The sequence below is a fragment of the Halichondria panicea genome, chromosome 6, assembly GCF_963675165.1.
Source record: "Halichondria panicea chromosome 6, odHalPani1.1, whole genome shotgun sequence".
NCBI classification, from domain to species: domain Eukaryota; kingdom Metazoa; phylum Porifera; class Demospongiae; order Suberitida; family Halichondriidae; genus Halichondria; species Halichondria panicea.
In genome coordinates, this window is record NC_087382.1 from 6,937,902 (window position 1) to 6,964,072 (window position 26,171).

Below are 26,171 nucleotides of genomic sequence, written 5' to 3' on the forward strand. Positions count from 1 at the left end.
GACTGACAGACAAGTGTCCACAAAGCCCAACATATATATCAGGCTGACAGACAAGTGCCCACAAAGCCCAACATACAAGTGCCCACAAAGCCCAACAGACAAGTGTCCATAAAGCCCAACACATCAGACTGGCAGGACAAAGCCCAACATATCAGAGTACTAAAACATCATACATACCTTTGCTCAAAGAACTGTAAAGCAAGTTGTCGACTGCTTTTTTATAGCTAGCCTGGCTGAATAGAAGTAAATAGATAGCTAGCTAGCTAGCTTGTCACATGTAGCAAAGGTCAAAGTTGTAAGGTAATTTTCACCTGAGAAATGATCAGCCACACCTACGACAATTAATAATAATGGCTGTGGGAGTGTCCCCATTAGGTGACGTCACGGGCTTAATTGGTTAAAGGGGTGTGGTTTCGAAACTAAAATTTCGCAAACGTGGACATCTCAAATCACCCCTGGGACACTAGATGGACACTAGATGCAGTGTCCCAGTAGATGGGCGTGCCCATCTACTGGGACACTGCTATAATACTCCGGAAACTGTTAGTGTTTCAGTCTAGAAACTAAACATTTTCTGGATTGAAAATTCACTTGTACAGATTGTCAACGTCAAGAATCCTAATGCGTCCAATAACACCTGCGTGTTTTGTATCTTGTTTTGTATCTTTGAAGCGTCTGACACCTCAGAATAGCACTCGAGAGGTACAGCGACCAGGTGATACACACAACATATTGCAGAGGGAAGAAGATTAGAACATTCTTGAGCGGCCACTATGAATTTTTGTGCCATATGTATGGCCTGTCAGGAGCATCAGGTACTATAATTATTTACAATAGTTACATGTACAGGCTTCAATGTTACTTCTGAAAACAGGGTGCCTGGTTACTTCTGATCAGCTCCGAGACCCACCCCAGAGTGTTCCTGCCAGAAGCACACAGAGCATTTGTGATGACTTTAAGAGTTTCACTGCAGCTGGAGTTTCACTGCAGCTGGAGCAGATCTGAAGAAGGCAAAACAGCATAATAATGTTGTTCGACAACCCTTCTTTCCTGGGATACCACTCACCAATGTAAATTACAGGTTACAATTACAATAGTGGATACATGTATAATTATGACACATGCATGTAGGTATGCCCACCTGGTCTGCACATTTCCCTCGGGATTTTCTACCGGCTCCTTGAGAATGAATGCCATGAGATGTGGCTATAATGGTGGCTATAATGGTGGCTAGTGAAGACTGCGCAGAGAAAGGTGGAGCGAGTTATGGTCACTACGCACAAGCATTGGAGAAGGTCGGTAAATTAAAACATATCAGGTTGTCAGATGAACTCACTAACCAGTCTCTTCACTCTTTCCGAGGAAGACAACCCTGAAGAGGATCCACAAATCGTGGATTTGTTCATTGAGGCAAATGCTATGAACAAAAAAGCATACGTAAACGTAAACATAATTATTACATGTTGTTATGCATTAAACTACAATGTACTTACTTCAGACAAAAGAGTTCCACCTAGCTGAAGCTTTACGACGGGCCTTTTGTTAAGGAACTCGATACAGCTCTGGCTTCCTTTAATGTACGTCGGCAAGCTTACTACAGTGGAACATTCGTTGGGAACCACGTTCATCGAACACTGAAGGTGAAATAAAAAACTGAAATAATAAAACTTTTGACTTTATAGTATACCAAATGATTATAGGAGGAGAACACGAACACGAAAACCTTATGCGAGTCGATTCGTTACCTTGGCATTCGTTTCTAGTTTCCCAGAAAGCAGCAGAAACATCCAGGAAGTTTTCTGTTTTCAATCTCTTTTCAAGATGCCATAGTATGTACGACCAGCGCTACATAACACCTGTTGAAGTAGATACACTCGGTAAGTTATAATGATAACTACGATAATCTTTACTAACAGCATTTTTGATTTTCAGAGAACAACATTGCTTCTTTCATGAAGTATTACCGGGAAACGTTCCCTACGGCATCCATCACTCCCAAACTTCACATGCTAGAGAAGCACACAATCCCATGGCTGAGAGAGTGGGGTCCTGGTGTGGCTTTTGGACTCATGGGGGAACAGGGAGCCGAAAGCATCCACAACTGGTTCAACAGAGAGGGGCACAAATTCTGCAGCATGAGTGACAGTGTGGAGAAGCTTCACAGCAAAATGAAGAACCATTTTATAAATGTTGCTCCACTAAACTTCTCACTAAAGCCAGTCATAAAAAAAAGATGATCATTTTCTGATAAAAATTGTCTACAAACCAATGCTCATATCTACTATAGAAAAAGTTAGCGCATAATGAGATTTATACAATTAGAACTACGCTTACCATATAATTCAGTCTTTATTCCAAACACACCAAACACAGAAAATTTTCCACATTGAGCTCTTTAAACTTAGTGTGTACAATCAGGGCTGCTACATGCGGTTTATCGAAAGTAGGTGTAACTTTTGCTGGGGTGCTTCGTTTTTTTTGCAAGTTGCAAGAGGTAATGGAATGTACTTCCTTTGCAGTGCTTCCTGCAGTAGATAGGTGCAACCACAAGGTTCCTGTTGAAACAACCAGGAAATTTAATGCCTTACCGGAAGTGTACTGAGGTATGAAAAAAATGCAATGAGCACGCCCACTTCCTGTTAAAACTAAGTGGCCTTCAATATCATTGATCGAAACTCCTGTGAGTGCCCGGAAAGCAATAATTGAACTTTAATTATCCTTCGTAGCGTTCCCTTGAACATATCTCCGGAGCTAGAAGGTCGATCTTGGTATCATTTTGAAGCTTAGAGAACGCTTTATCCGATTCAACAAAAACAAAAAAACAAAAACGGGTATACCCGCGTTAAGGGGTGTTTTCCTAGGCCCTGTTTCCTAGGCCCTGTCACACTTTATCACTGTGAACTCCTTCACCACCACACTACTCAGCAGAGATTGGTTTACTTACCTCTTTGTCACCTATGGTGTAAGTATTCGGTATGCTGTGTAAGCAGCCTGCTGTCACCTTGAAGACTGGCAGCTTGACATGTGTGCATGTCATTCTTCGGTTTCTTCGCGACTGCCGAGATTACTGTCCTTGTGCAGTTTCTGCCAGATGAGCTACATGTAAAAAGGTAACATAATGAATACATAGCCGCCTCTCCTTTTTCTGTTCTGTTATTGTCACATTGTCACACGGTCAATAAGATAAAAGAAAGAAAGAATCCAAGAAAAAGGAGAGCGTGATGGTGGCACAGTGAAAATGAGCGTGGGCTTTCAGTAGATGGGCGGATCCTGACAGGCGTGAAGTCTGAAGACTAAAGGTCTGTCTTTGGCTTGAGGCATTATTGAGCAGTAGTCTAGTCTAGTGTATTTGAGAATGACATGACAATGTTGCAAGGTTGTGATCTACTGACAGAGTGACTAAACCATACTAATTTGTGTGTGCATGTTTCACAGGGGCACGAGCGCCAATGTCGAATTTTCCCTTAGTTCAATACATGCAATAGCCAAAATTGACAGCCAACCCTGGCACTATCCAAACTAGAAGGGCAAGGGCAACCAATTTTATCCTCGGATAATTACAGTAGAACTGTAGCTACAGCAGAACTACAGACTACAAGACTCGCCTTATCAAACTCAATGTGCTCCCACTCAATGTGCTCCCACTCTCACTGTTCGACCTAGTCGAGTGTTTCAAATTACAGCAGACAATGAGTTCCGTATTGAGCTGGTCCAAATGGAGCAGAACCTCTAATACTACTACAATAGAGGTGAGTTGTCCAGGATCTGGGATAGCTTTGCAGGTCCTTTTGACAAGGGCAGCCTCATCTTGTAGAGCTAACTTCTACATATACTGTGTTCTGTAGCCTGGTAAAATTATTGGATGTGTGTATTGATATGTGTGTCCATGATGCTCAAAGTAGTAGTGAAGCTGGCTAACCACAACGTTTGCCCCCTTGCCACAGTTTCCCGCCAGAGAAGATGGTTGCTGGGGATTGCTGGGATAGTGTACCTGTGATACCATAAAAAACAGTAGACACACTATACACTACCTGTTGAGTCTCGATATCCAAAGATTGAAGACAGCGGCGGTGGGGGTGAATTCTCCGTCTTGCTCGTGGTCGCAACTGTCTTATAGTATGATCTCTCCTTCCGAACTTACTTTTCTCCTTCCGAACTTTGTCCAGATGGGTCGCACTCTTCTCAGCAAGTGGCGCAGCTGTTCTGCTGGCAGGTCCAGCACAGATCAGTCATAGGCTTCGTCACATTTGCAAAATGTAGAGTAGCCCATTGCTCCATATGCCCCTTGCCTCTTTAAGGGTAGCAACGTCTCCAGGGACTCTACCGAGTAGCAGCATAGTTCAGCACAAAGGTGATCATCAGTTTTTGGCACTCGCAGTGTTAGCTGTGTTAGCTGTGTACAGTCCATCTTCCTTGTAAATCCCTAAAATTTTGTCAGTTCTTTATGTGTACCCATATGTGTACCCATGTAAGCGTACCTGTATTATTTTTAGCGGGAGTACACATCATGAAATTCATACACAAAAATACGCTTTTCGTGTTTGCGTGTGGATTTCTTGATGTGTTAAAAATAAATGCACAATACCTAATCAAGAAATACATACGCAAATATATGCAAATACACACAAGTATTTTTAGTACACGTGTAATTTACAGGTACGAAACGTACCTACAAAATGGATAAATCTGAAAAACCGTGTATCCCCTGGTGGACTGTAGCAACGAACAGCGCTACGTGTCCACCACACCATCGCTACGATTTAGTGCAGTTGTCCCATGTCGAGTTCCTCGTGTGAAAGTTGCCATTCTCATCTTTGTTATGTGAGTAACAGTAACAGTGAATTGTTTCTCACTGGCGTGGGACAGTACCATATCCAGCTCCTAGCTCGGAACAGTCTCGTCAAGAATCTGTCACTTGCATCTCGCTGAAGAAGTGTGACTCTACCGCAGGTACACCCATCTATCATGAATTTTGAGATTTCTTCAGTTTCTTTCCTGCCCGCTGACTCCACAGTACATGGCACTCGAGGTGCGTGTGGAGGGCCATCTGAGTCCAAACCACTGCCATCTACATTGAATAAGTTATAATGAATAAGAAGTTATAATGAATAAGTTATAATGATGTTTTTGTTAACATAATTACAGCGTGGGACTGTCGGGGGGGGGGGGGTGATGGTGGCCGAGAAGGTCTATGTAGTATAGGTATCTGCGCTATAAGCTCTCCTCCAAATCCTCCACTGTTGAGGCCTCATCTCCCTCCGCCTCGAACTGGGTGCTGTGAGGTCCTCAACAAGTGCAAGTGCAGGTGCAGTTGCTGCACGCTGTGCTCTGTTAGCTCTGTTAGCTCTTCAAGAATAAAGCACCTGCAAGGTTTTGCCTGCGCATTGGCCTTCACGTGGGGGTTCACAGATTCCTCTCTTTAAACTGCTCGCTACCTCGCTACCTACTCACAGGCAGGTACAGGAAGGCCTCCGCTTCAAGCGAAAAAATTTGTTGACTTCACTTTCAACCTTTGTGACCTAAAGGTTAATTTAATTAGTGTTAGTGCCGCGGTGTTTTCCTAGCTAGGCCCAGGCCCTGTCAAGTATCAATAGTTGTCCTACACAGGTCCCAATGATCGCAAGCAATCCATTTTTATATTTCCTCCTTTCCACAGCAACCACATCTGTCGTCAACCATGCCTTTACGTATACCTTTCTTTGCTCTTCTAGTTTCTGATGCCTTTCTTTCTATTATCATAAATGCCTACCAGAAATAAATGCCTACCAGAACTGCACTGAGAGTGCCGTTTCCTTGCAACTAGCTGAAAAAGTCTGAGATCTGCTCTGTGTTGCAGCGCCTAGGAAGAGAGGCCTGGGATATGATCGAGGCGAGCTGACTCAGCAACAGCAAACCTATGCACTTTATTAGTAGCTAGCTAGCTAGCTAGTACAGTATGACTGTGAGTCTACATGCAGATGCATAGGTTGGTGGCAAAATTATCAGACTAGAAATACATAGGTAGAAATACATAGGTAGTTTTTTCAAAAGGAGGGGGGCTTCAGTCCACCCCCTGGATCCGCCACTGCTATAGGGAAAACAACTTGTTTTAGCCAACAATAATTTCATCATTTAGTATGAATGCATAAATCTAAGCTAGCTATAGCTTGATGGTACAGTTTTATGTGGTTAGCCTGTGGAGAGATGTTGGGTGGTCTGCCAGCTTTGAAGGGTTTCTTTCGTCTCCCTGATTTCAGTTTAGCCGTACACACTGAACACAGCTCGTTGTGATCAACCCACTCGGGGTTGTACTCCGTTTTGTTGGCTTTTGCACGCTGGGTAAAATATATAATATTTTTGCAGGGATGACAATAGCATTGAGGATGGATGGAGAGATTATCAGAGCTTATATCAATACCGAATGTGTCCGATAGTTCGCTGACTAAGAGACTTCTCCCACACACTCTACATAGTTTCTCTAAGGCCATAGTTTCTCTAAGGCTCATTCCTGTGAATTGTAATGTATAGTTTACCTATATTTTACATCTATATCATTGTACATTTTAATCAATCTTTAATGTTGCAGTGAGTTGCATATCTCACTGCTAGCAAATTATCTAACACAGTAGTGCAACTCTTCCTCTATAAGATGATAGTAGACTCAATTCCAGGAATTGGTCTGCCTTTCCACTACAAAGTCTTTACTACAACCACTTATAGTATGATTGTTTTGATAAACAAACCAACCACGAGGTATGTTTGGCCTACGCAAAACCACGTTGTTGTTAATTTGTGTGCGCAGTCTCAACAGTGACGTAGACAAAACATGATTACATCACAAAAACGTTTCTATGCAACAGGAAAATAAAAATAATTCAAGTCAAAAAAAGTCCAAAACAGGAAGTTCAGAAATTAATACGTCAGAAATTAATACCACGCCCATTTTTTCTAATATTTTCAGAGTTCTAAGAGTTCTAATTAAGGTTCTGGAGAAGACAAGTTAGTTAGATGAATGACGTTCTAGGACTAGCTAGTATAGCTATGTAGCTGGATTGCTTGGCACCTAGGAAGGATCTTCGAAGAAATATAGAGGCAAAGACTCCCGTCGCTCAAATGGTAAGCTCTCATGTCTTGTTATAAGCTTGTACTGTGTAATGTATCAGTCTTATAAAAGATCCCTCACTTGTATGGAGCCTGTGTTTCTGTCCTTCATTCAGCTTAAACGAAGCCTACAGTGCAACAACCAAAGAGAGTAGATTTTTTTTTTTGGTACACATTTTTTACATTTTGTGGCATATCTTCTAAAGTAAAAGTGATATGATCTATTTGAGTGCAGGTACTGAAAGTTCAACTATTGGCGCTTCCATTGGACCACCACCTGTTACATCACATGACATCATCAGTATAAAATGGCTGTCTGAAGATGTGTACTTCCGAAAATATGTTAGGAATAGAAGTAGCTTATTTGTTTGAGTTAAGATCTGAAATTTGTTGTGCATGTACCTGAGTATATTGCTCATCTTTTGAGCTTCAACGGAAGTCTGGGCTACTAGTAAGTTCTGAGAAATACTGCATTTTGTTGTTTTTTGGTGGCAAATATGTTAGGAATACAACTTTCGATTTTATATTAGTTAAGGTCTGATTTTTGAGCAGCATGTACTACAATAGTGTACTTTTCATCTGTACTAACTTACAGGAGTTAGGCTAGCCTCTTCTTTGCTAGAGCGGCCCATCTTGTCAAAAACAGTGCTTTTTATGACTTTTGGGGCAATTTGGCTACGTAGTAAGCTCAATTACCACGCCCCTGTGACACAGAATGACCAACACCAACTGTGTATTTGCAGGTAGACATCACATGACCTTTGGATGTAGCAAATAACAACAAGATGATTTGTGATGTCACAAATCAATGAATATCATTGCATACGTCAGCAAAAGTAGCAAAACGGAGCAAAATCACCATTTTTGACAAGAAGGGCTGCTCTAGCAAAGATGAGACTTGTCTAGCTCCTGTAAGTTAGTACAGATGAATTCTATGCTATTGTAGTACATGCTCCTCAAAAATCAGACCTTAACTAGCATAAAATCGAAAGTTGTATTCCTAACATATTTGCCACCAAAAAACAACAAAATTCAGTATTTCTCAGAACTTACTAGCAGCCCAGACTTCCGTTGAAGCTCAAAAGATGAGCAATATAGTCAGGTACATACACAATAAATTTCAGATCTTAACTCAAACAAATAAGCTACTTCTATTCCTAACATATTTTCGGAGGTACACATCTTCAGACAGCCATTTCATAGTGATGATGTCATATGATGTAACAGGTGGTGGTCCAATGGAAGCGCCAATAATTGAACTTTCAGTACCTGCACTCAAATAGATCATATCACTTTTACTTCAGAAGATATGCCACAAAATGTGAAAAAAAATAATATAAAAAAAAATCTACTCTCTTTGGTTGTTGCACTGTAAGTGATCTATTATAGGTAGTCTTTCACTTAGTATTCGTCCGTATCGATCTAAGGATTAGTAGCCTTATAAGAAGTTTAATTTAGTACTGGATCACTGCCATTGTGCTTAGTAGTAACAGGCCTGATGGGATGGGGTGATCACATCATGGAGGGCCGGCGTGGAATTGTCGTATAACATTTATATTGATAGTTCCCCCAGGTGGTGGTAGAAACGCTAGTCTATTGGCTAGAATGTAAGTGACATTGATATTGTGTCTATCTTAACTTACTACTTATCTGTAGGTTGTTATGGAGTGTTTATGAGGACAAGTGGCACGGGCATCTAAAGAAACAAGAGTGGATCTACGCCAAGCTAGCTAGCTAGATAGCTGCTCTTTCTAATCTATTTCTGTTGCTAAATTATGTTTGTTCAGTGATGAAATAGTCCTGTACAAGTTGTCATCTTTTATTTGTTAAAAATAATTAACAATAATAGGGAAATTCACTGGGAATTTCCCTATTATTGTTAAATTCCCTGCCCTCACGTAGACAGTAAATTTCATTATAAAAAATGAACGTTTGGTGAGTTTCTTCAACGTCCGCGCTTGACCTGTTTAAAGCTGACCCAAATTTTTACAGGTAGGTAGAGGAAGGGTTAAAGTTAGCACCTGTGAAAAAAAAATTTTTTGCCCATGTTTTTCATTTCTACTAAATTGGCCTATAATTAGTGCCGCGTTAAGGGGGGTTTTCCTAGGCCCTGTCACAAGTGCTATGTCATTTCACCTCCTTAGTGCTGCTGTTTGTGGATGGTGAGCGTAATGCTCCACTTTCCACTTTCATGCTGAGAAAAAGACGAAATATGACCTGGGGCCGCTTCATCAACACTCATGGCGGCCTAGGACGGAACATCCCATGTGATCTGACATCCCATGTGATCTGAGCACATAAACAAGAACATCATCTCAAACATGGGTGCCAACTTTACGAAGACTGCCAGCAAGAGAAAAAATGAGCACATGGGTGAGCACATGGGTCAAGAGGAAGGCTAAAGAATGCTGACTCAGACACCGACGTGTATGGTGCCACGTACGGAGCCACGCACGGACTTGATTTTTGACTCAGACACCGAGGATGCGGACGTGTATAGTGGCCTCAGATATTTGTGATATTGAGGCCGCTAATTCTAATACCCTGTACATTACATACCTAGCAACGGATTGACAATTGTCGCAGCACCACCTCTTGTCACGAGCAACAGCTGGATCAAAATACTTACTCTCTCACAGCTCGTAACTACAGCTCGTAACTCCAAATTCCTTGAGATAGTCAGATCGGTATATACTGGAGCTCTCTACCAGCTCGGCCGCTTTGAAAGTAGTGTTCTGAAGTCCACGAAGTCCACCCCCATACCAATAGCACCGATATGAACACCGTAGCATGTACATGTCCAGTCTGTCCAGTCTGTAGATGTAATTGCTTGTGTTGTTCATAGATGTCGAGAAGGATCTCTTGGCTAGTGTGAGTGACGTTTCCTCGGGTTATAGTGCTCCCGAGGACAAAGAAGCATGGATTGTAACGGTTGACGAAGCACACTGTGTGTACAAGTGGTAAGAGTCATTTAAATACACATGTACAATACAGTGTTACTGCCTTTAAGTTTTAATACACGCACACATCAGAATAATGTACATGTACATACACATAATTACATGTATTGTATATACCATGCATATACATACATGTACAATTTACGTTTAACGGGTACCATACATGTGCTGCCTTTGATCGTCTCTGTGACCTGCGAGCATTTGTGCCTCTCGATACACCTGCGACTGCCACTGTGATCAGAAGCTCGGCTACTACATGGTATCTGAGTCTCCCAACAAGCCCAAGCCCAACATCTGTTATGAGGGTAAGACATCGATGGAACATCAAGGCTCGACGCATAGTTATCTACTGCCAGTCGTTAAACATGTGTGCGAGTTGTACGAGCACCTTCACTACCCCTAAGGATGCTGGCCCTCCAGGAGCTGAACAGATCAGTGACAACAGAATGTTCGGGATGTTTCACTCCTGTACTGACATCATGGGGAGCTATCTTTTAGATCCTAGAGCCTCTGAGTATTATGGCTGTTTACCTTTGTTGCCAGAGAGCAGAGACACCCCTGGCCTGGTATACACTTCTCTCAACGCCTGAAGGGCAGAAGTTGGAAACAGAGCCATAGCCTGTAGGGAACCAAGCAAACACATCCCGAGAGGTGGATGAGAGCCTCTTCTTGCGCCTTCTTAGTGTGAGGCCTTCTTGACCAACACACAGCTTGATAAAACTCGGTTGACGCCGTTGCATAGAAGTCTAGTACAGTATCAGTTTACGATAGTTTACTAAGGTAAACGAATCCCCATATTCTGGGAGACCCATGCAATAGGTACCAGGCCGTATTTTAATCGGCCTGGTCTTGAGGCTAAAATATTTAACATGTGCATATAGGTGTTCTTGATACGAAACAAAGGACTGGAGTTACTGGAAGGGTATTACTCTCTTCAACAAAAAAATAGCAGCATTGGACCTTGGCTACATGGAGGCAAAAAATCGCCCATCCACTGTTACCTCTACCACACTTGTTGATGGTGTAGACCACAAGTTGAAACAAAAAGGTATTGAGTGAAAACTACATCGTACTTGTTTAATGTGTGTAATGTGTGATTATTTATTCTGCAGCTTCAAATGTGTAGTACCTGCTGACGATGAAATTTTTTGGATCTCGTAGATCTACTACTTGCACCTGAGTTTACCTTGCACCTGATTGCACCTGAGTTTACTGAGGATGAAGCTGTCACCCTAGCTTCAATGATAGCGGATCATCACAATGAATTCAAGCATCTGTATCCACGCTTCCATCACACCCAAACCCAAATTGCCAAGGTTAATTCTTCAGTAAGTTATATTCTGCATGCATGCATGCTTATTGGCAATTAACACTGTACCGTGCCTGTACACTGTACATATATGGACTCTTCGTCAGGTGCGATCTAAAGAGTACTCTTGTATAATAGTTTCAGCCTAGCCTGCACTTGTTGACAATTTTTTGTTGACAATTTCTAAGTGACTAGTAATTATGGCTTATAACCAACCAATGCCGAGGGCGCAGCCTACTGAGCCTACGCAGCCATACCACGCAGCCATACATGGTCATGTGTACAACCACAGTTTACACTACTACAAGTATTTGTGACGTAGTGAGATAATAACCAATTTATATGGTGCATAGTCTTACTATCAAGTTAGCTTTTGCTCACTTTAAAGGCCACTATTAAATAACTTGTTGTAGACTCACATGTCACACAGAAACAAACAAACTAACGAACTACTCTACCGCCGAACTACTCGGGGCGGTAGCGATAGTACGGATATGTAACTCCCTCTAACATCACCTCTAACATCACGATACTTCCTTCAATTGTCACATTCTTAGGAGTACTGCCTTTTCTTCCTTGAAGCTTGGCACATCAGAGTTGGTCGTATACACTCTTTTCCGTGTCAGCATAGCCCCCATGTAGCAGCTGCAAGTATATATGCAGTGCATGGTACATAAAAATACAGGAACTAGGAGGATTGGAAACGTCTTTATCAAGAATGGAAACCGTGGAGCGGAGCAGACCCACTTCACACGAACTCCCTTGTTTCCTCCTGTGTAGTGTAGTTCTGTTTCTTCAGGTTATTCAATTTTTCAGGTTATTCAATTCTCCTCGTCTATGCTTTATTGGTAAGATTTTGTGCGGAGAAAACCTTTTTGGCTTAGGGAAAGTCTGCTTCATTAACTGCAGTTGACGCAAATTTGCGTCATTACGGAATAAGCTGATAGCCGCGGTTGACGCAATATTGCGGCAGCTGCATAGTACTCCACTTGCATAGTACTCCACTATTAGCTCAGTTGTGGTAAGCTAGCACCCAAGGTCATTAGAAGCCGTACATACACCCATCACCAATCACCACAGGTTAGATCAAAAATAAGCTGATATTTTAGAGTGAGGAAAAATTTAATATTCAGACATCACAATAAAATCAGTGCTACATTTTCTACAGTGCTACAGTGAACTACAGTGCTACAGTGACAAAGAGGAGAATACTGTAACGACCCCATGGTGAGCGACGATGGTATGGACCGCATGAGGAAGAGGGGTATTCACAACAGTCAATTTAAAGTGTGTTATTATGTTAGCTTATGTAATGTGTGGTTTAATTATTCATTTTTGTGATTTAATTAGTGGTGACGGGATCACGAGAGCGACCTCGTGCGAGAAACTATCTTTCACCAGACACATCTTTTCACCAGACACATCCTCTTTCTCACCCCCTCCACATTCAGCTAGTTCAACAGCTAGTTCAAGCTGTCAGTGACCCAGTGACCAAGGTAAAAGCAAGTGTACTAATATTGCGGTGCTACTAGTCTAGTACTACTACAAGGTAATGCTAATGCTGATGCTTCTGATGCTTGTACTACTACTGGTACTACTACTTTTACAACGAAATCAATAATTTATTTGCACAGAGGTAGGAGAAGAAGAGGCAGAGCTAGGTAATGCTCATGCTTGTACTACTACTGAAATAAATAATTTATTTGCACAGAGGTAGGAGAGGAAGAGGCAGAGCTAGGTCCACTACGATAATGCTCATGCTTGTACTGCGTCATGCAATTGGAACAATTGGAACCAAAATTAAGAAAACACAAGTCTTAGGTTCATTGGGAACAAATACAACCATCTAATACTAATAATACTAATGTAACTGGTAATACTAATGTAACTGTTTGAATAATCTTTTCGCGAGAGGAGGAGGAAGGAATGAGAATCCTACAGTGCAACAGTGTGTTAGAGTGCAAAAATCCCAGGCTCTAAACCCTGTAAGGGGTAATACTGGTCGCAAAAGAGCATTACATGATGATACTCCCCTTCCTAAACGCTTCCTAAACGCAAACGGAACAAGAAATAGCATTATAAAATATTATCATTCCATGCACAAAAGAATCACAGTATTTTCAATAATTAATTTTATCACAGTATTAGTTTTTGTGATTACCTAGCTACTAGAACTTGAAGTCCCACTGACAGACTTTCGTAGTCCTGTTGATTTTTGGGTGTTTCTCTTTTGATCTGTCTTATACACATGTTGCCACAATTGAGAAACCACGAATTGTTATCCAAAGCTGTAAGCTGTTCACTGTCTTCAAGATTACTAATATCTAGGCTTAACAGAGCCCAGTAAAACTGCAACTCTTCGTTTTCCAATATTTTCTTGAGAACATTCTCTTGAAATTTGTCTTTATCACATGTGGTACGTAGATATGTAGATATGTAGGGAGCAAAGAACGAACACAAGTTTCTATGTGAGCAAACAATGTATCATTGATTGGGAAAAGACCACCTCTATTAGTTTGTTCTAGCGTATAGGATCATCTTCCTTCTCCTTCTTTGACCTAAACACTGTATATACTGAGACTCTACATCACCATCTTTCTTTTCATGTCTTTTGAGCAATGTGCGGGCAACATAACCACCAACATAATTATCGAACAACGTTAGCTTCATGTGTAGTGAGTTCAACGTTATCGTCAGTGAGTGCACAACGATATTTAGCAAAGTATGTATACAAGCATTTTTCATACACCTTTTCAAAGCGACTGCTTTAATAGAGGGTCGTTATCACTCACATTAAGTTTGGTTGCCAATGTTTCCCACATCAGGCAGTCTTTCATTCTATGAAATAGAGACCATAGCCTTTCCTTCTTAGAGCTCAATGATTGTAGTCTTGCAGTGGAAGACTTTATTTCAGATTGGAAGTAATTTACGAGTTCTGAGCTGAACTTGCCAGTATTTCTGGCTCTTTCAGTTTCTGCTTGTCCAATATGAGTTGTGCTGCATGCCTTGCCTTAGTAGACCTTTCATGGCAAGAAGACATGCCTGCTTCTAGTGAGGTAGTGACAATTTCCACAGCGATCTTCTAGACATTTTTAGGCGCCAATCTCGCGCGCAATGTCAACAGGATGGACAGTTGCAAAAATTGTTGAATTATCGACCCTGCTTGAAAATGAAGACACCAGCAACGCTGCTCGAAATTTGACCAATATCCGTCAACAGTTGACAGATTTCATTCGCTCTCTTTCCCGACACAAGAGAACAGCTGCTAGTAATGTTTACGTCTTAATGATTAGCAGCGAGCAAAGACGGGTCAAGCCATATGCTATCCCTATCCAGCTTCTCCAATCAACGAGGATACCATGCGTATCATAGTTCGTGCAGTACTGAAAGTCATGAAGGAATGAAAGTCGTTGGTAAGTGTAAATAAATGTAAATAAATGTTAGCCTAACACCCTGTAGGATGTGGTAGCAGTTCAACTCTATGAGGAATCGAGGATATACAAGGCCCATCTCCGTCCCAAAATTAGAGCTAAATATGCTCGTCTGTCCGAAAGTACCATGCTGGCCATGCTTACCGTTGTTACTTTCCAGTATGTGCAAGTCAACTGATTGTAGCTGAGAAACCAAACTCAGTGGTACCACCATCATTGCTCTGTGAATTGCTACTGTGGCGATCTGTTCAGTCTCTTTCCTGGGATGACATTGTTTCACGTCTTCGTTCACGAACAGTTCCAAGTGGATACGTCTATCATGCTTGGAAATCATGCTTGGAAAGACGATGATTAGTATATACCTTTTTAACGTCCTGTAACAGTATACATGCACAGTATACATGCACAACCATGCAATATAATTATTAATATACATGTACAGGAATGTACGTACCTATTATGTATACGCAGGACAAAAGATTGAATGTGAAGAGAATGTTGACAAACTCAGGTCTATTTTGGCCCAACTGGAGTTTACCCAGACTATCCGTGACTATGACTAGAAAGGTGCTTACATGTCCCAGAAACACATCCGGACACAGGTCACACTTGGTATGAGAGGGAAGATCCAGGTCATGTGGAGAAGGTTTGTCTGTTGTACGTGCACATGCATTGTATTAAGAGAATGGCGAATTGTACTAGACAGGGTGGACCTAAAACCGTCAAGTTTGAACGATATGTCGAGGCAATCCAAGAAAAACTGGCCTCACCTACCCCGCTCTTGTTGGGCTTCGCAAGCATGTGCAAGATGCGGAGATGCGGAGAGGATGTTTTCTTTGCCTCTAGCTGAGTTCATGGACCGGAAAGGTTACACTGAAGAGGCTAAATACATCTATGCCGTCAATGGTTGGAGGAGGGCTGCTGATGAAAGAGGGCTTTCAAGTCTGCAAGTTAATGCCGTGGCATTCCAACCTAGAGGTCAACAAGTAAGTTTTCACACCAGCATAATTTTAATTATGTAATTTACATTACTAAAGCATTTTTTTGCCCATATGTAGGAGTATCACTGGTATTTGAGGATTTACACGACAAGTTTTGATTGCGAAACTATTGAATTCAGACGAATTGAGCTTCTGGAAGGATTGCCAGCAGAACATCCTCGTGCAAGATGATGTGGAGTGCTTTTTCAGCGTCACAAGAGATCTTGTGGGCAAGAATTTTACCCTCAAACAGGCCCAGATCGGGTGGAGGAAGATATGTTGCAACCCCGACTTACCATTCTACTATGAGGGTGAGAGACCTTCTTTCGACGATCAACCAGCAAGGCAGAAGAAGGGCCAACGACTGCCAGTCGTGGAAGCAGGAGCCGAAGTGGTAGAGATGTGAGAGCAAGAGATGTGAGAGCAAGGTTCCACAATCCAGTGTTCCTATTAACGTCACTGAACATTCCTACCGTTCAGACTCTCAAATTATAGTAGCTGAACAGTCATTTATTGTTATCTGTTAAAACATTTGAACTTTCATAATTATAGTAGCCGAACAGTCATTAATTGCTATCTGTTAACGGTTCAATTGGGTGTGACTACGTGTGAATATACACGACTATGTATTGCTATGAAAATGTACTTCTTGCTTCTCTTACTTTCTCCAGTTTTTGTTGCATAAAACTTCCTCAAGATTTTGTACTTAACCCATGCAAAATCGACTGACAAAACAACATCATTGTCGATTGCAGCTTGAACGTCCTTACAAATCTCCGAGACCATTCACTGTCATGAAAACATTTAAAAGCAATTGCACTAGCATCATAGAGATTTTCTGGCTCTGGAAATAGCTTCACTGGTACAGTATCACCTGACTGCATCTTATCTCGTACATCGCCAAGAATGGTCTGGTACACTGGATCTCGGGTAACACCAATGCATTTACACAACTTTGGGGGGGTGTTTCTTCATTAGAGCTTTGACTGTCATCACCATCATAGTCATTGTCATCTTCATCCTCCGAGTGGCTTGTCCACTCCCACTCCCAAACAATCCTTTCTCTGGAACACTTCTCAGGTGCCTCGCGTATACAACCTTACAGAATTCCTCGACCTGTAGTATAATAAAAGCCGGTACAAGGTACAATAATTATAGATTTATACACTATAGCTAGCAGAATGGAGTGGTGGTGTTTTGGAAGGCTATGGTGAGAGTGAATAAAAACGTCCTTGCCTGAGAGAGACGTGAATTACCGAGAAACTCGGTATGGTGTACATAAAATCCACACTCAGGTCCAACACTGACAGACTCATTAATCCGAGGCGCGTTTATAGTAGTCTGTCTGTTTGTTTGTTTGTAACGAGTATATCTACTCACCTGGATGCCATAGCACTGCGTTTGCAGCATAGGTAGTCTTCACACAACAATATCTTGGTTTAAATAGTGGCAGATTTTGATGTTAAAGCTTCTTTGTCGAGTAAAAGCGAGCAAAAGCTAAGAAGCTTAAACTTGCCACGTGGCCTTGAGTCAAGGTACGGGATCACTTCAGCTAAAAATATCTAGTCAAGGCTTGATTATGTATTTTCAGCTGAAGTGATCCCGTACCAGGAACAATTGAATACTGTCAAGAAAAAGTAGAATTGTGTGACTAAGGTTGTTGACTGACTCTGGATCCTATACGTACTCCAGCCTGGAAGGAGCCATACTTCTCTTAGTCTAAGACTCCAGGCTTCTTTGCTGTGATCCCAGTCCATGTGCACGTTGTTACTTTAGTTTTGAGTTTTGTTTTATTGCTCCTGAGTTGCTCCTGAGTTGCTGTGCAAGTCATACATGTACATGATAAATACATGTACATGATAACAACATCACTATATGCACTGCATTATATTTCTGGTTGCTTTTTAATCATGTCACCAGCCGAGGGTTTGCACTTTAGTGCTCTAGTTCCATCTGCAATGGTTACTTCATAATCATTGACAGGCCCAGGCCCAGATGCCATTTCTTTTTTATGCCTGCTGATTCAGCATAATTCCGTTCCACGTGGGATGGAATTTTATTTGTTAAAAATAATTAATAATAATAGGGAAATTTTTTTTAGTATCCTACTTATTATATCGGAGTCTTACTTATTATATCGGACTCCTACTTAGGACTAGTATATTGGACTCTTACACTAGTGTGTTGAATAGCACACTACTTTTCACTACTAAATTTTAGTGTGTGTGTTCACTGATGTGTGTGTTCACTGACACTCGATTGTGTGTAATAGAACACTCAACTGCACAGTGTGTAACAGTTTAAGTACAAGGTGCTAATGTTAAAGAATTTTACTCAATGACATTGCTCTAAAATCTCATTGGTTAGTTTGTAGTTTTCTCACTTCACTGCCACATGTTTCTCTTTGAAACTCAAGAGAACCAGCTTGGAGAAGTTGGAGCTAGCTGAAGCAACAACTTGATCTAGTCTAGATATAATATAATGATATAATAGTATCTACCAGTTCTCCAAGGTCTTTTGGTCAAAGAGAGATCAATCCAGCACCCAAAGAGGCGAGGACACGAGTGTATCAAAGCAAGACAGCTGTACATATAGCCATATAGCCCCATATAGCCAGGAGTACTCAGTCCTGATAATAGCAGCCATTTGTTATACACTATAGAGGTATATCTTTTTACACAGGGAGCTTGTCTACATGTCTATGCCATGCCAGTGAATAAGAACCAAGAACAATGTCAATTCTTGATGTGAGTATATATACATATACCGTATTCACCCGAAATACCGGGACACAATTTTAAAAATAATTATGGCTTGCAATGTCCCTTGAAGAACCTTGAAGAACCTTGAAGAAAAAGTCGAAGTGTCCCTTGTATTAGGGTGTCCCATAGTTAATTAGAACGAATATTACATGAGGTACGTACGCGGCCTTGATTCAAGTAGAGTTTTGAGTCTCTACCAAGCTCTCTACCAAGCTGACGTTAGGGGCAAACTGTGTTGAGAATGACTAGACTATCCAGATCCGTTCCTTTGCCTACCCCCTCCCCTCTTGCTGATTATTGTGTCTAGGAGCTTTCTCCACTAAGCAACAAGCAGCCCCTCCCCTTCTAGTCACGCTCCCGCATTACTAACCCCCTCTTGCTGATTATTGTGATTATGCAACGAGCAGCCCCTCCCCTTCTAGTCACGCTCCCGCATTACGCATGCTCTTTTTCGTTCTAATTAGATTGGGATGTCCAAAAATATTTACATTTCCTGTTGTTCCTTAATATAGAGTGAAAAAAATTACCTAAGTCCGAATTGTCTGTCTAATTATTATTATGATGCCTATAAATGTATTCATCCAGGCTGAAGAATGTGGAGACAAACATGAAGAGCCCATGACAAGCATGGTATCCGTCAGACTGCTCAGGTATATTAAGGACTGGGACCTTCAATTATTGCTGAATCAGCTAAAACGCAGCCACGCCCACGATTTTTAATATGTTTTGTGTGTAAAATTTTGTGCAGCTACTGATCTTTTTTAGTTCTAAAAACGGTGTTCTAAACCTTCCTTTTAGCTCTTAATTCTTAGTGTAGTAGGTAGTTCAAAGGCTTAAGCAGACATAATTATCTGCTGGGAGAGCCACTTCTTTGGCCAAAGGTGAGATTTTGCACAAAACTTAGTCTTACAGCTGACAATAATTACAGCTGACAATAAGTGACATTTTTATTTTTATAGGCTAATAACTTACTCTAAATAGAACATGATGCTCTCTCCCAGCGGATATGTCTGCTTAAGCCTTTGAACTACCTACTACACTAAGAATTAAGAGCTAAAAGGAAGGTTTAGAACACCGTTTTTAAAAAAGATAAGTAGCTGCACAAAATTTTTACACACAAAAGATATTAACGTGGCTGTGTTTTAGCTGATTCAGCAATAAGCAATAATTGAAGGTTCCAGTCCTTAATATAACTGAGTGCTTCAGCAAAGAAAGTTCTTCAATTATGTATGTGAATTTGTACAAAACTTGGTATAATTATACTGCTTAGGTTTCACTATAATTATTATATGTACGTTACATTGTTTTTTTCTTGTGTTTTATCAACCATTATACATACGTGTACTCTAATGTCTACGGCTCCCCCAAACAATAACAAACACAAATACAATACTTGCAGGCACAACAAATAATTATAAATGTTCATACTTTACCAATGAGTTACTTCCTTCTAGTGTGACCAAATGGAAAATCTAAGTGCGATCAAACCGTACCTTTGGGTTACTACCATCACTGGTAATCATGAAGCCTCTCTTGCACTCCTTGCGAACAGTACGACCTCTCTATCGTCACGGTGGTACCGCATTCTTCTCCGCATGTCCAGATGCATAATTATGCTCGGCACCTCACTATTCTGCTCAGCAGGTGAGAGCCATGTACTGTACGTGTGTTTTACAGTTACGTACGTACGTGCCTGCAAAATCACGGACATCGTACATGTACGTGTGTACATCACTAATTTTACGGACACGTATAGTACGTGCCTGCAAAATCAGGACTGGCCACTTATGAATTCAGGTGTGCAGGTGTGCAGGGTGATTTTTACCAAGAATTGATGCGCAGGTACTCTTTGAATACTTTTGCTAATACCTCTTGTTCTACAGATTTAGCCCCAGAAAACGAGTTGAAGCCGCTGATGTTCACCAGTCTCTCTCTAGTAAAGTGAGCATAATTATAATATAAGTAAGCATAATCAATCAATCATCAATATGTCACATGTACAGTGATAGATTTTGATATGATTACATAAAATAAGTGATGCTGAGGGCAATCCTGATTTAACAGGCTACCAAAACTACTATTATATTTACTAGCTAACGCTTAAGTATGCATTTGCAACAAGGACATTTCAAATGATATGAACAAAGAGTCAAAGTTTGATATAAAGTGAGACCAGAAGACCAGAAGAATTGTTTCAGATTGTGCTTGAGGTTGAAATAATGCCTTGTAAACTACTATACCTCTTATAATTAGAAACAATACTTTGATCTGAATTGTAATAATAATTAGCAAGCATGACGTACGTGAAATGTTACATGGATTGATAAGAGGTCTAAAGTTAAAGTTCCTTTGCAATTGGTTCCCTCAACTGACCACACGCTACCAGATGACATTCTGAAGAATGTTCATGTTACTGGGGTCGATAGAGTGGCTGTTTCAAGTGTCAAAGAACGAAAAAAGCCCTTGAGAAAGCCCAGTTTTATCGGGATCTTGCCGAACGTATACAAACTGAGAAGCGTAAAAGAGTGTATGAACTAAATGACAAGATTGAATTGGTTCGGAACTTTTGGCGTAACAAAGTATGCAAAGGTTCCTCAAGAGCAGATTGTACAGAAAGCCTTATTGAAGAATTGAAGAATAGGTTCCGTACTATAATTATAATTGTTATGTTCATTCGTGATATCAAATCATAAATTATAATAGTGTGCATTAACAAGAAATGTGCATTAACAAGAAAGGACAAAGTACATGAAATTACGTATAACACCTAATAGCGTGCATTAACAAGAATGCTATGAATTATTGGACATATATATAAGGTACATTTAATTTCATAATTATTATCTATAAAAGGGGTGAAATTATTAAAACAGAGTCTTCTCCTATCCTTCTACCAAAGTTGACCTTTTGCTTAGAATAAGCCTTGAGATGATCTATCGGTATGAAACAGACATCTGGACAAGTAACACACGACCAAACTTCCGTAGGATATCCAAACCACACCACACTTTGCACTCGTGAGGAAAGTAGAAACAAAGAGCAGCATAGTCAAGTCCAGTTTGACACACGTCAACGTCAAACGAGAAAAAGTACTGCAGGGACAGTAAATTTGTAAATTTCATTATAAAAAATGAACGTTCGGTGAGTGACCTGTTTAAAGCTTCGTAGAGACCCAAATTGGGTTGAAGTTGGCGCCTGTGAAAAAAAATTTTTTTTGCCATGTTTTTCATTTCTACTAAATTGGCCTATAGCTTAATTTAATTAGTGCCGCGTTAAAGGGGGGTTTTCCTAGGCCATAAATAAAAAGTTTGCGTGAAACACTTAATCCACGCATGTGCAGGAAAATTGATGAATAAGCTCAGAGGAGGCTGGAACCACTTGACCATAGCTAATTAAGGTCACTAATTGGATTTCTCCAAGCTTCTCTTGCACTACTTCAAGCCTAGTTTTTAGTGTGGATATAATCAAAAGTATAATCAAAAGTCTTGCTCTTGTACTAGCCTGAGCGGCTTGTTCTCGAGGTCGCTGCACAGCTGGCTTTAATGCTGCTTTTGTAATTATAGTAGCTAGCAGTCACAACATACTCTTAGCCGTAATGGCTAGCTCCAAGGTTGCAATAACCAGTAGCTCTATGCCTAGCCGCAGTAACAAACAATTGCTTCTCCGCATGTTTAACGCAATCGTTTGAACATGCATTTTATAAAACAGAACGGGAACTGATTGATACTGTACAGGCACAAATACTCTGTTGTGGTACTTGCTTTGCTACCAGGCACAGTGCAGGTGATTAACAATTATAAGCTTATAAGTGAACTTACTCCTTCTCCACTCTGAAAGGTATTGAAAGTGGGCTGAAACAGAAGGCCTGTTGTACTGTGGACTGGATTAGTCGCACTTCGGATAGGGACATTAGAGACTGATAGAGGGACTTCAGCAGACGTGCTTGGCGTAACACCGTTAGAGCGGGTAGAGCTGGCCTTGTGAGGGGTCTCCACAACCTTGTTATGATTTTGTCAATATTAATTAGACCCGCCTCAGAAGGAGAGTTTATATACCTGTGAGACATGCAGTTGCTGGCCTGGACTGGAGTGAGTGTGGCTGACCAAGTTGAGAGCTGAACATTAAAGAGACAAACAGTTTTTATTACAGTTCTCATATTTGTTTGTTTACTACCACTTACCTTGAAGCTTTTCAGAAAAATCTCTTTTGCAGCGAATAACTAGCTATGCGCACAAACGTGTGTGCATGCGCAGGTGTAAAAAAAACGATTTAGAGGTGCGATTTAGAGGTGTGTCTAAGGATAAGATACCTGCCTTTTGAAAACGATTTAGAGGTGTGTCTAAGGATAAGATACCTGCCTTTTGTACCACACCCCCTTTATTTTGCAGTAATTCTGTTCATAGTATGTAGTTTAGTGAAGTGATTTAGTCGGAGTTTAAAACACCCTCTAGTAAAGCTTGTAAGATAATAGATGACTTCCATAAGCCCTTGTACTTTGTCGAAAAATTGTTGACCGTATCCCTGGGAAGCCTACTATCAAAGATGAGGCTGCTACATCAAACAACTTTTTGTTATTTCTCCGTTTCAGAGACCAGGAGAGCAAAGCGCTAGGGTGAGTTTTTAGTTTAGGTAGAACTAAGCAGCAGTTGGTGTTTAAACGCCGATTTTTCAATAGAAAAGTGAAATAGTGAAATAGTGCCTCGACAAAAAGGACCACCCCCACTTATAAATTAGTGGGCGTGGCTTCATTTTAATATTTTCTTAGAGAATGGAAGTCAATGTTTCATTTCATCAAAAAAGTATAGCAGCAGGTTGAAGTGTCTCTTATAAATGTCTCTTCTTATAAATGATTGTCTCACCTGAGTGCCAACTCATTATCACGAATTGAGACATTTTAAACACCAGGCTTCATAGATGGGGTCATAGGACATGACAAAACTGAGGATGCTCAACATTCACTTCAACGTGGGAAATGCTGAAAAAATGCTGAAACCTCTTTGTAGGGCCCCACTTCCAGACACATTTCCAGTACCTTCCGCCAAGTATGAATACACTAACCCTGTATAAAATTTTTAATTAAAGTTTACAGCGAAGAACTTAAGCTGAGGAAACACATGGTATTTTCGCAGCTATCTCTTTGTAGTTGCCTTCATCAACACCCTGCCAACCTTGAAGTGGTACAGAAGGGAGGTCCAGTGGAGCTACTGAAACACCTTCAGCAAGGTAGCCGTCAACGTCAATAACTACAGCTCCCGAGAGTAGTTACACTTTACACTAAACACACAGTTACACTAAACACACAGATTCGTCCTATATCTGCTATTTACCTATATCTGCTATTTACCTTTCAACAAGTTCCGCTTTTTTCTGTCAGTACCTCAGTGCTTGGTTGTTGTGTTGTTCTAACGGTGAAGCACCAGGAACTTCACCAGGAATGTCATCCTCAGTAAGTTCAACGTCAACACATCCACCTTCAGCCATATCATGAGCCATATCATGTGCAGTACCACCATCAAGAGTTTAATAAACACTCTACACTCTACAGCTGCTTGCTAGCTACTAGCTGCTAAAAGAGTACATTACTCATAGTCAGCCTTACCTTAACCTGTGTTCTTGTAAGTGGCTATCCTCTCTGTGCGCTTGATTCTTGTACCGTTCAACCTTAAAAGTTCAAATTTTCATTTAGTATTGCATAAATTGATCAAGCACATGGCATCTTAAAATGCAGTTGCAACTAAAGTGACACACCGATAGTAAAATGGCAAGCACTTCCGTCTGTCCACAAACAACACTATCAAAGGACAACGTTTTCGCATCACAATACAAAATAAAATAATCCTTTGTATTGCTTTGTCCAAACTCCATCTAAATAGTAAATGTGTGATCACAGCTAAGCTCACAGCTAAGCCACAATTCATTGTCTAATCATACAGTCTAATCATACCAGTCTAATCATACAGTCTAATCATACAACCATTTTTTGTATCGATATTAATTTTTTGTATCGATACTTTTTTTTTTGCATTCCGAGATACAACGACGTGCACTGTCTAGCAGGTGCTGTGATGTGAACTGGCTATCTCAACGTTGCATCCCCTCGCATGATTCGCTAATGATGAAAATCCAGTTTGATGACAATACACTCCATCTTGACTCCATCTTGTTGTCGTTTTCAGGATGATGGCCCAAAACGATAACTGACAACTGTCAATAACTGTCAATGCACAACTACTCAGTTGGAGTCTTGCCAGGAGCGCATGGAAGTTGTTCAGATCATTGTAGACAACATGTGACAGTGCCAATGCCAATGAAATGAAAAGGGACCTTAATGCGGCAATAATTAAATTAAGCAAAACATGGGCTTTTTTCTAACTTCAACCCCTTCCTCTACTGCCCTTTGCAGCTCACTTGGCAGTTTAGGGCAAATAGTAAATTGCAAAAAACCACTTGAGATAAGTGTAACAGTTTACATAAGTAAACCACAACCATTGTAGATCAAGGTACAAAGTTCAAATTTTGGAGACAAAATTTGAAAAAAACTGTCGCATTTTCTATTTAATGCCCTCTACTTAAATATGCGTATTTCAAGCGAAAATGATAGACATCATATCCGGGCGCCATAAAAATGGTAAAACTGAGTTCTTCACAAAAAAAAATTTGGGGGTGTGGCTGCACTTGTTTGTATTCCGGAAATTGTAAAGTTATATATTTCACTGTAGCTCCACCCCTGAAAGTCACATGACTTTAAAAACACATTCAACATGTTCCTTCATTATAAGACTACATTATTGCAAAGTTTCATCAGTTTATATGTAACCATCCAAAAAGACATAATCACATATACAAGAAATTCACAATAAATCCCAATAATTAATTGAGCCATCCCAACACTGAGTAGGTAAACATCCTTTCGTTGGCGTTTTGCTAGGAAAGGTTGCAGATCACATGCACGATCATAAGCCACGTATTTCAGTCGCTTTATGTCGTTTCCTCGAGCAAACGTGGAGAGAAAAATATACATATGACTGTACATTTCCGTGAAATTGACTACAATTCCACAGGGTCCACAGGGTCGAACAGCTGCAATAATTCCAGCAGTCCTGTCAAAGTACCGATTTACATTACGGGGCTTACGACAGCCAACAAGTTGCTCATCACTGTCTGCATCCGACAGATCTCCAAGCTGCTGGTGACTGAATGGCAGTTGAAAATTACCACATTCCAACACAGATCCAGTGGAAACAACTGAAACAGATGCGGGAGGGGAGGGGATTTTGGTGAGAGATGCGATCGGGATCGAAACCGTCAAACTTTTGCTGGATGTATGCTCGCTTCCTGGTGCTTACCGCCAGATATCGGTGAGCGAACACAACACTGCACTCACGTCACACATTACCTTAGTTTTTGGAGCGGCACACATTGCTCAATTTAACTTTTCGTTTCCATCATTGTAATCATGCCTTCCTTGCAACCTGGAACGTCGCACTCATGATGCACCCATTCTGGTGTCTGTGAATTAACACCTCGCATAACCGACTGGCACAATTGTTCAATGTCACGTTGATTTCCTGTGGTGAAAATATTGAAATTCTGCTCACGGATAGTTCTACTCTCTGTGAACTTCTCTACCAACTGACACAAAAACCAGC

General features: G+C 40.8%; 4 long non-coding RNA genes across 7 annotated transcripts; 3 read left to right on the forward strand and 1 right to left on the reverse strand.

Moving 5' to 3' along the window:
• Positions 1-681: 681 nt before the first annotated feature.
• On the forward strand, positions 682-2,059 carry LOC135337560 (uncharacterized). 2 transcript variants are annotated; one of them, XR_010395176.1, is made up of 7 exons: positions 682-815; positions 875-1,070; positions 1,132-1,295; positions 1,344-1,443; positions 1,499-1,640; positions 1,701-1,877; positions 1,933-2,059. It is a non-coding gene; the product is annotated as an uncharacterized LOC135337560 (long non-coding RNA). The 2 variants fall into 2 exon arrangements; XR_010395175.1 differs by having other exon boundaries at positions 1,132-1,443.
• Positions 2,060-11,166: 9,107 nt separating this feature from the next.
• LOC135337929 (uncharacterized) lies at positions 11,167-12,839 on the forward strand. The gene is made up of 3 exons (XR_010395372.1): positions 11,167-11,368; positions 12,536-12,636; positions 12,700-12,839. It is a non-coding gene; the product is annotated as an uncharacterized LOC135337929 (long non-coding RNA).
• Positions 12,840-13,270: 431 nt separating this feature from the next.
• On the forward strand, positions 13,271-22,496 carry LOC135337930 (uncharacterized). Of its 2 annotated transcripts, XR_010395374.1 has the most exons (7): positions 13,271-15,766; positions 15,839-18,507; positions 19,108-19,172; positions 19,977-20,166; positions 20,406-20,463; positions 20,909-22,305; positions 22,360-22,492. It is a non-coding gene; the product is annotated as an uncharacterized LOC135337930 (long non-coding RNA). The 2 variants fall into 2 exon arrangements; XR_010395373.1 differs by lacking the exon at positions 20,909-22,305 and having other exon boundaries at positions 22,360-22,496.
• LOC135337931 (uncharacterized) lies at positions 21,444-24,504 on the reverse strand. Of its 2 annotated transcripts, XR_010395375.1 has the most exons (5): positions 24,122-24,504; positions 23,867-23,993; positions 22,578-22,636; positions 22,341-22,520; positions 21,444-21,614 (listed from the first exon to the last, which is right to left on the reverse strand). It is a non-coding gene; the product is annotated as an uncharacterized LOC135337931 (long non-coding RNA). The 2 variants fall into 2 exon arrangements; XR_010395376.1 differs by lacking the exons at positions 23,867-23,993; positions 24,122-24,504 and adding an exon at positions 22,703-22,897.
• Between the last annotated feature and the right edge of the window lie 1,667 nt (positions 24,505-26,171).